The sequence below is a fragment of the Cupressus sempervirens genome, chromosome 7 (genome assembly GCF_028749045.1).
Source record: "Cupressus sempervirens isolate cs-2001-9-10 chromosome 7, ASM2874904v1, whole genome shotgun sequence".
Taxonomy (NCBI): Eukaryota; Viridiplantae; Streptophyta; class Pinopsida; order Cupressales; family Cupressaceae; genus Cupressus; species Cupressus sempervirens.
In genome coordinates, this window is record NC_143124.1 from 886,274,732 (window position 1) to 886,284,529 (window position 9,798).

Below are 9,798 nucleotides of genomic sequence, written 5' to 3' on the forward strand. Positions count from 1 at the left end.
TGCAAGTTTTTAAAGCTACTAATATTAGTTGCTTCAAGATCTCTCTCCTATAAAAAGAAGATAACTTTTTTGAAGCAAAATTATTTGATAGTCAATAATATCACATTATTAGATTATGTTCTAGTTAGCATTGCAATTAACTAGTTACTGTTGGAAACTACAATTGGAGCACTTGTTTTGTTGTCATTGATGTTAAACCTATTGGTAAGACATTTACTACTTGAGTGGAGTGCCATATCAAGATGATCGATGAAGAGGATTTGAGAAGAAGAGATAACAAGAGGACCTAGTGGAAAGGTTGAGTTATGTGGTATTTCAATGGGACTTGATCAGTTGGACTTTGACAAGATAATGTGGTGTTTAATCATAACACTAAGTGAAGAAGATAGTTGTGTTAAAGCCTAGAAGAGATGATCAATGAAGAACTAATACTTAATATCAACCAAGCTTCAAAGCAGAAGACTAAGGAACTTATAGTTGAAGCCGAGCCATGCTAGTGTCGATCGAGTGAACAGTAGAAGCTGAGCAAATTGAGTGTCGATCGAGCGCCAGTAAATACATAGTATAAGAAAAGTTGAATCGAGTGCAATTAAAAGAACCGAGTGAAGACAGTGTAAGACGAGAAAGACAATTTAGTGATGACCGAGTTATCTAGTGATGACTAAGGCCGAGGAACACAATGTTGGTCGAGTGATAATATTTCACAGTTTGTGAAGGAATTGAGATTCCTAGCTGACATAGTTAAATTTTTGGAATATGTAAAGCATGTTGAAGATAAAGATTGACGAGTTGGAACATTTAATGCAAGGGAAATTATATTTCAACGTTTCTATGTATGGATTGAAAGAGAAGTTTGGAGAAGTTTCTAGAAGGGAATGGAGGAAATGAATGGTGGAAGGATTCGATGAATCAAACTTAAACCTAAGATCAATGACAATGTTTAAGAGATAAAAGATCAAGCTACCTATTTAAGGAGGCACAAGGGTTAACCTAGAGAGGTAAGGAGACTTGGAAGAGGTTGAAGAAGTTATTGACTCTGTTGATTGACGAACTTGAGTAGAAGGATGAACATTGAAGTTTTGAGGTGAAGAGTGATTACTTGAAGGGTTGTCAAGTGAATTAGTGATGGAGATGATAATGGAGGCTAATTAATGAATGAGTTGTTGGACTGAATGGTGATATGTATTTGCAAAGTGAGTTGTATTTACTTAGATAAACCCATTGTTACTTAATAACCATTGTATCAGTTGAAATCCTATAATCAAGGTTGACCTAACAGTCATTTGTAAATCCTTTAATCAAGGTGACATTCTAATGGAACATTCTTAAGTCCTCTAACAAGGCCACTCCTAACAGGGTCACACTTAACAATGTGTATTGTAACTTTAATAGGGTTGACTCTTAAAAGAGCTCACTTCATAAGAGGGAAAAATTGGTGATATGCTGCTGGTGGTTTTTCCAAAACTGGGTTTCCATCTTAAATCTTGGTGTCTTACTTGTGTGGATGTCATTTGAGATGTTTTACATTCTACAAGTTTTTTATTATTAGGATAATGGACTACAAGTTTATGTTATAGATAAGTTGTTATAGAGATCGAGTTGACTGGATATTAGATCTAAGTTGTGTGATGAGTTAAAAAGTTAAATTGGTACATCTAGACATGAGGATAACTAATTCACCCTCCCTCTCAGTTGTTATAAATCATTCTAACAGTTACTATAGTTTTATTATGGTCAATTACAGGTAGATGGTGATTTCTATTAAAGTAGAGTACTATGTTCGTTCAAGGTTACATATCGTCAAGCAAGGGTCACTTGAGGTGATGTAGTTCTCCAATAGTGTAAAAGTAGTTAGTTGTATTTTAATTAGGATGTTTTTAGTTATGCTTGTTAATTAGAGTAGCCCATTATTCATTTAACTTCTTTAGTGTAATGCATGGTTAATGTGAGTTTGTAAGTTAATATCTTGTGTCGTTACTATAGGTTTAGATAAGATTCATGTGTTAGTCCTTTTGCTAATTAGTTAATTTTAGTTAGTTTGGTTAATACTGATTTGTCACATGCAACCATATTATTTACCCAAAACCACAGATGCATTTGTTGGGATTAGTATAGGATTATTTAATATACTCATTTCATTGAGTTTTATATTTTGGTAGGTGCTAGAATGACCATGTTGCAAAATACAGTGCAATTGCCTTTTGAGATGATACAACCTTGGTTGATAATTAAATAAGTTTCCATTAGGATGAAAGGTTACTTAATCAAAGATTTAGTTTCTTCATTAGGATAGCACACTTGGTTATCTACACTTACCAATCACCCATAATGAAAACTAGTCAAATATCAAATACAACTTCAAATTACTTTTTAAAAAGGAATTGTTTAGAGAAACAATAAAAGTAAATGGAAAGATAAAGATTGATAAGATCCAATGAATAACTTAAATAGAAAAATAGAGTATGCCAATGTACATTACACAATTGATAATAATGAAAATTATTGCCAAGAGATGTAGCTATCCAAATTTAAGGAGAAATGACAACTACATTAAATAATGTAACAAATGCCAAAATCAACATTCAATGACCAAAGATCATTATGTAAAACCTATGGATATGATTGTTTCAATGGTAGCCCTTCCATTTGTTCAAACCTATTAGTTTATGCCCTTTTCTAAATGATGTCGATTCAAGATGTGACAACCAAAATCACTTTATAAAATCTATATTTATGATTGATTTATTATACGTCCTTTCGATCTTGTTGTTCAAATACATATGATAAACAAATATGCACTTCTCCAAATGCTTTCCACTAAAGAAAAGTTTTCTATCTAATAAAGACATCTTAGTACAAAAACTAAACCCTTCTCCTTCCAATGAAAGAGCCCTTAGAGCTATTCAATACATAAAAAATAAGAAGGCAACAAGGAATAAGAGTTGCTAGATCTAATCATTTTAATTTATTTTTGCTAACAAGCATGGAAGAGGGATAGAGCAACCTATAGGAAGAATAATTATAACAATCTTTTCTAGAGTCAACAATCTAAAGGAGGAAAAGAGGAAATGTGAAGAATAGTAATTTTGCATCTAATTTGGTGTCATAAGGATGAAAAAAGAGAGTAGGACAAGAATGTCAAATAAAATTTGTATGTTCCAAAATAAATCATGGAAATAGATAAATAATCTGGATCACAAAATAACTATTTAACAATAAATTAAATGTACAAATAAATAATTTACCAACCATAAAATATGCACATCACAACTTTTATGATCTAAGCATGAATTTTCGTATAATCTATAATATTCTTTTAGAATAACTACTACTTTTCAAAAGACCTATAATAGAAAATAAGCAAACTATAAGACCCCAAAAGATTTGACGATGAATACTAGGTATAAAGACTTATGAAATCTAAAACTTCGAAATATAAAAAATTAATTCTAAAGATAATCTCAACCGATTGATGGATACTTTTTTAAATAAAAAAATCAAAAAACAAAAATTCTTTTTAGGTAAAAATATACCATTTCAACTTTGTGGGGAAACGATTTATCCCCACTAGGCAGAGCCCAAATTAATAATTGCCAACTTGAAATAACACATATATTATTATTTATTCCATAAAACTTTTTCACAAATAGGAAGTTCTCACGCACGCGCATAATTGCGAGGATATTCTCCCACACGTCTACAAGGCCTGTAGGGCCCACAAACATATGACACTACACACATACGACGTATAAACTGTATTATACGTCTTTACCCACGTATACACCTGTACTTTTCCCAATACGGCGTATATACTTATAAGTATACGGCCTTAAAGCTTCAACAATGGCAAAAACCCACCAAGACCCCCAAATTTCCTACATTTCTACAGAACAGAAAAATACAGATAACAATATACGTCTTCCCCCACGTACACGCCTGTACTTTGCCCAGTACGACGTATATACCTATATGTATACGCCCTTAAAGCTTCAACAATGGCGAAAACCCACGAAAACCCCCAAATTTCCTACATTTCTACAGAACAGAAAAACACAGATAACAATCAATCAATCAGATTGCAAGAACGAGGCCGGGCATGGATTCTCCGTCAGATGTGCCCAGCTTGCTCTGCCAGAGAGGGCTGCAAACGGAAGATTTTCCGGCAGATGACGAAGAAGAAGCGGAAGGCGTGTTAAAATCTGTGACGACCAGAGAAGTATTGAAATACTCACGAACTTCCGTAGCTATCCCATTCTTTACGGTCCAGACGTGAACCCAATACAGGGATTCACTCAGACGGCCTTCCACAAAGACCTTATCTCCTACCGCGGTTAAATTCTCCGGCAGGAATGAGAATCGGGTGTGGTGAGAGAGGCCGGTGAGCAAGCGCATCAAATACTCGCAGTCAGGAGGGCCGTGGAACCACCATTCCAAATCAGGGGCCAAAATGCTCTGCACCGTCCGTGCGTCGCCTGAGCTTAGCGCATCGTATAGCTGGCGTATCGCCTCCTCGTTTTGTTTCTCCAGGATTGGTTTTGAACTAGCCAGATCTTGATCGGGGATTCGAACCTGGGATGTTTTAGAAAACAAGGGTTTCAAGAAAAGATTTTAGAGGAAAGGATAAAGAGAGCAGAATGAATTAGTTTGGGAGGAGGAGTATTTATAGATCGGGCGGGAGAATTGTGGGGCAGGTGAGTGCGTGATCTTTAGCGTTATGACAGCCGGGACGCACACGCTTTCCTCTTTGAAAATTCTGCCATTCAAAGTAGATCTCATGAATTGCAGGCGGGTCTCTTTCTTGGCTAAATTTATCGGACGGTGGACATGCAATCCCCGTTTCCAGGTATGAATCGGGGCCTTCGCCTCTGTAATTTAGAGAACGCCATTAAATTTAAGCTTGTTATTTGAAGTAGGTGTACCATGCATCTCATAAATTCAGCGTCGGTCACTTTCTTGTTTTCTTCGTTGGACCGGCGCTAAATTTATCGGCCGGCCATTTGAAAAATGGAAGCTTTTGTACCGACGGTGTAGATGTACTTCGAGTTTCCAGGTATGAATCGTGACCTTACACGTCTATAATTTCAGGTTATTTGTGGAACGCCATTAAATTTAGCCTTGGCTTTTTCTCTTTGAAAGCTCGGTATTTTAAGTAGGTGCATCCGATTATTTCTGTGCAGGTCACTTTCTTGGTTTCTTCATTGGACTGGCGCTAAATTTATCGGCCGGCCATTGAAAAAATGGAAGCTTTTGCACTGACGGTGTACATTAGCTCCAAATTCTCTGGAACCTTGTCCGAGTACACTGGAATGAATCTGGGCCTTACACGTACATTTAGGGAACGCCTTAAAATTCAACCTTTTGCCGTCTGAAGCTTTTAATGGACCGTCACTAATTGAAAAGGAGTAGCACAGAAATATATTTTGGACCGTTACAGGTGTATTTGTCCAATCACCAAGCGTTCCACCGTAGACAAAGCAACGTTCTAGATAAACATTTACTTCATTGCAGGTGTTGACCGCATCCCTCGATACAAGTTGTTAGGTTTCCGGCCTGGAATTTGACGGTCACTCTTGCCTGTCATACAATCTTTTTTTTGACGGTTTGATCATTTTAGAGACCTTGATTGTCAATATTTTTAAATTTATGAATAATTTAGTATAATTTTTTTTAAAAAATTATCAATATGCTTTTGTACTATATATTAAAAATATAAAATGTCAAGTCTTAATAAAGTGTTGCAAATGATCTAATTACAAATTTTTAATCAAACATGTAAATTTTTTTATAAGTTTATTATATTAATTTGAAATTGTGATATAAAACATAAAATTATATAAACAAATAGTATAAAAGATCAAGATCTCGTCTTAATTATTTGTTTTTCCATATCTCTACATTTTTTTAATCATTTATTTCAAATACATTCATTAATGCATCTAGTGTATCCAAACTTATCTTTGACTTTTTGACATCTTCGATGATAATTTGTTTTAAAATCCTACTTCACAATCAACATTACTTGTTGGAATAGTTAAAAAAAACCTTCCATAACCTCATCATATGAGAATGACTTTTATGTCATTATTTTGTATTAAAAAAGAGTGTGCATGCATTCAGTATAACAATCATATGCAAAACACTATTCTATACAATCATTGGAGAAAACATCAAATAATTGTATTATGAAGAAGTTACCATGAAAAAGATTGAAGCTACTTAGAAGTGAGATGCAATTGTCTCTTCATAAGAAATGATAGTTCTTGTTGGTATAATTTTTTGATATAGATGTAAAGAATATAGAATTAGAAAATAAATAAAAATTAGTAACACGAACAAAAAATTTTAAATTATAGAAGAAAGTTTTTAAACTTATAGATTTGATTTAAAAAAATTCTCATTAGGATATATATTTTTATATAAATTAGGAATATATTAAAAAAATCAAATTAATTATGCATGTTTCTAAATCAAAACATATACTAAAATTGAAATCATAGAATATTTTAAGAAGATTCTAAATTAATATCAGTATATTAATAAAGTAAATATATTATTATAAATATATTTTATTTAGCACACATATGTCATATATATTATAAAATAATATATTTATATTACTAAATAAAACATGTCATATATATTATAAAATAATATATTTATATTACGAAATAAAATATTAGATGTCTTATAACAGAGTTTGATGGTTTATTATAAATTTTAAATGTAAAACTTATGGTTTTATAAAATTTTAGCTTGTCAACATGTATAGTCAACTAATTTTCTAGCCTAACATATATGGTTCAAAAAAAGCAAAACGACCAATACGACCATCAAATTCCAGACCTAGTTAGGAACATTTAAAAGAGGGAAAACGTATGCTAGTGTAAATGACAAGGAGCTTTTGGAGTTCTAGTCAAAATTGAAATGCTTTGACAATAGGCAATGGGGAAGCCCTTGCAATGGGTATCTTACTTGGGAAATCTTACTTAAAGACACATTTTTTAAAGAAAATTTGTCTATTTTTGTATTATCAGTTATTAAATAACTGCATAGCCACTACCAGACCCTCTTGGGGATGGTCCCATGAAGAGGTTGTAGGCTCTAATTTTACGAAGCGTTTATATAGCTGACAAAAATATATGCATAAATAATTTTTTCTAATTTAATAATTAATTTTAAAATTATTTATCAATGGTTTCTAATTTTTTTTTTTATTAAACAAATTGACAAGAAAAATGATTTTGTCGACTAGTTAGCCACTAGCCTATTTTTATAAAGCGAGTGGTCCTATAAAGTTTAAAAAAAGTTTGTTACATGATTAATTGGAATATTCTTCTAAAAAATAATGACTACAAATTTGAGTAGGTGGGAAAGGTGAGGGGTTAGAAATTGCTCCACCACCTTAGGATTTTCTTCTTCCTAATAAATTTTATAAACATTTTTGTTTATTTAGTGAGTGGATTGAATATGTTAAATAAAAAAATTCATTAGACCATATGCTTCATAGATTATGAGGCTTAAACTTTTCAAGTTTAAACTCCTCTACAAAATTCGTGGGACCTCCCACTTATACATAATCCTAAAAAAATCTCAAACTACACCCACTGATTTTTTTAGGAAGCCCCCCTCCATGGGACCACACCCTTAGTTCTTACTCCATAATCTTTCATGACTAACTTTCCAAGTTTTCCCCACTTGCACTAGTCATGTTGTGAAGTCTCTCTTTAAATCCTTCCTATTTACCCATCATAATCTTCAAACCTAACTCTTGCACACAACCAAATTTTGCACCTCCTCTCTAATTTCTCCTATCTATTTTAAAATTCTAAGACTAAGTGAAATATCAAAATTATTTTCTACAATTATAGTTTCTATCTCCTTCTAGCTTTATTTTACTAATATAGCGCACCTCACTCCCTAAATCCCAATCCTAGTGCACCATTACAATTTGCACCCTCTTACCTCGTGCAATCTCTCATGGATAACTTTCTAAGATTTCGCCACTTGCACCCGTCATGTTGTGAAGTCTCTCTTTAGATTTTTCCTATAGACCCCCATCTTAATCTTCTAATCTCAACTCTATTGTACTTGTAGAATTTGCAACTCTTTTCTATTTCAAAATTGCAAAGTGAAACATAAAACTTGTTTTTTACAATTACAATTTCCATCTCCTCCCACCTTAGCCCTTCTATTGTAGCTCACCTCACTCCACAAATCCTAATCCTAGTGCACCATCACAATTTGCACCTTCTTTTTATTTTAATATCCCAACCAACAAAATTGAAACATTAAATCACTTTCTACAATTACAATTTGCACCCCACAATCTCTCATAGATGATTTTGTAAGTTTTCCCTCTTGCACCCATTACATTGTGAAGTCTCTGTTAAGATTCCTCCTATTTAATTGATCCTCAAATCCTAACTCTAGTGCATCATTAGATTATGAACCTCTTCTCTATTTTAAAAATCTAACCAACAAAGTGAAACATTAAAAATATTTTTGTATCTCCTCCTACCCTAGCTCTCTTGATGTAGTAGATAGTACAACATGCCAATGGAGCATGGTTCGCTTTTGATAAGTATGTCACAAACCAATCCCATCTAAGAGATGATCAAAGAAGCAAGGTGGAGGTAGATTCTTTGAAATGATTTGTGAGATATTCTTTTCAATTGCAATGAAAGAACATATATATTATTTTCTCTTTGTGGAATCCACAAAAAGAGAGGTTTCTACCATTGGGAAAAAATCTTTGAAAGTTAAGGATCGAAATATAAGTCATTTGTGGGATAGGAAGATGAGCTTTAGTAAGGGACATTTTTTTTGGCTAAGTTAGCTACCTACAAGCATGACATTTTGATTTCTTTTGAGAATGCACTTCTCAAACAAATATTCAATGTGCATGCATTTACATATATTCAACACTCACACCGTCAAAGGGATAATTAGTTAGTTTGGTTGGCTTATCTGGTGTAAGGACAATGGCAACATATTTTCTATCCTAAGAGTTTAGCCTTCAACCTTTATGGAATTAAACTCAACCCAACCCCTTGCATCTACTATCAAAATATTTGGTCCAAGGCTCAAAAGACTAACCCATTAGTTACTTGAACACACCTAATGTGTGTTTCAACTATTGTGAAAATATCATCTAATTTGGAAACCAAAACAAGCTCACCTCAAAATGTAGTGCCTCATAGATATGCCTTCCTTCAACAAACCTAGCCTTCAATATCATCAAACCAAGCCTACCTTTCTTCCTTCTCCACCCCCTCTCCTTTCTTTCATCCACATCCCTCAAAGAACCGCTTCTTATCCTTGTACTGTATCATCACTCCCCTCTCATCTTCCTAATTCATATGTTGATCCCCTCATTTTTTGTCATTGTTAATCACTAACCCAAAAGTTTCTTTAATAGGGACTCCATCCTTGATGACATTCAAAGCATAATAAAAAGGTTAGAGAACTTGATAGATAAGCTAGTTTTTCAACCTATACAGAGATAAACTCTCCTCCTTTATTAAACTACCCCTTAGATCACCTCACCCCTTGGCCCACTTCTAGATCCCACACAATCTTACATAACTTAAGATCATCAAGGCAAAATTGAGATTATCTTGATAATTAAATTTACTCTTACTTATGTGATTAAATTAAGTAATATTTATGTGCTAAGTTTAGCTCCTTTTGTGATACATATTTGTTTGAAATGACAAGTCATTGATGTAAAATATTGGGTTTGTATTTGTTAGTTGGATATGTTATCATTTATGTCAAAGGTTGATGTTGTATTTGTTA

At 33.2% G+C, this 9,798-nt stretch overlaps 1 pseudogene across 1 annotated transcript; it reads right to left on the reverse strand.

The window, feature by feature from the left end:
• Positions 1-3,598: 3,598 nt before the first annotated feature.
• LOC149550341 (wound-induced protein 1 pseudogene) lies at positions 3,599-4,917 on the reverse strand (annotated as a pseudogene). Its single transcript, XR_016354194.1, has one exon. The product of XR_016354194.1 is annotated as a wound-induced protein 1 pseudogene (transcript).
• Between the last annotated feature and the right edge of the window lie 4,881 nt (positions 4,918-9,798).